The sequence below is a fragment of the Penaeus monodon genome, chromosome 30, assembly GCF_015228065.2.
Source record: "Penaeus monodon isolate SGIC_2016 chromosome 30, NSTDA_Pmon_1, whole genome shotgun sequence".
NCBI classification, from domain to species: Eukaryota; Metazoa; Arthropoda; class Malacostraca; order Decapoda; family Penaeidae; genus Penaeus; species Penaeus monodon.
This window is the reverse complement of record NC_051415.1, coordinates 20885076-20885331: the sequence shown is the minus strand read 5'-3', so window position 1 is coordinate 20885331 and position 256 is coordinate 20885076.

Here is a 256-nt window from a genome sequence, read left to right as displayed (position 1 = left end):
TCAGTCTAGAAAATGCAATATTTTTGTGTACTTTGTCATGAGATGACACATTTCTATCTAAATTACAAAATAAAAGCTAGGAATTCTTTTTAAACGGCACACTTGAGCACAATAACTCTGATAAAAGTCAAATCTTTTTTTAAGTTACTGCTACATAAATGCAGTTACAGCTTGGGGAAACCGTGCCTTTATTTAAATCCCTTACATCAACAAAAACGCAAACACATTAGTTTCAGAAAAAAATGAAGCGGACTGA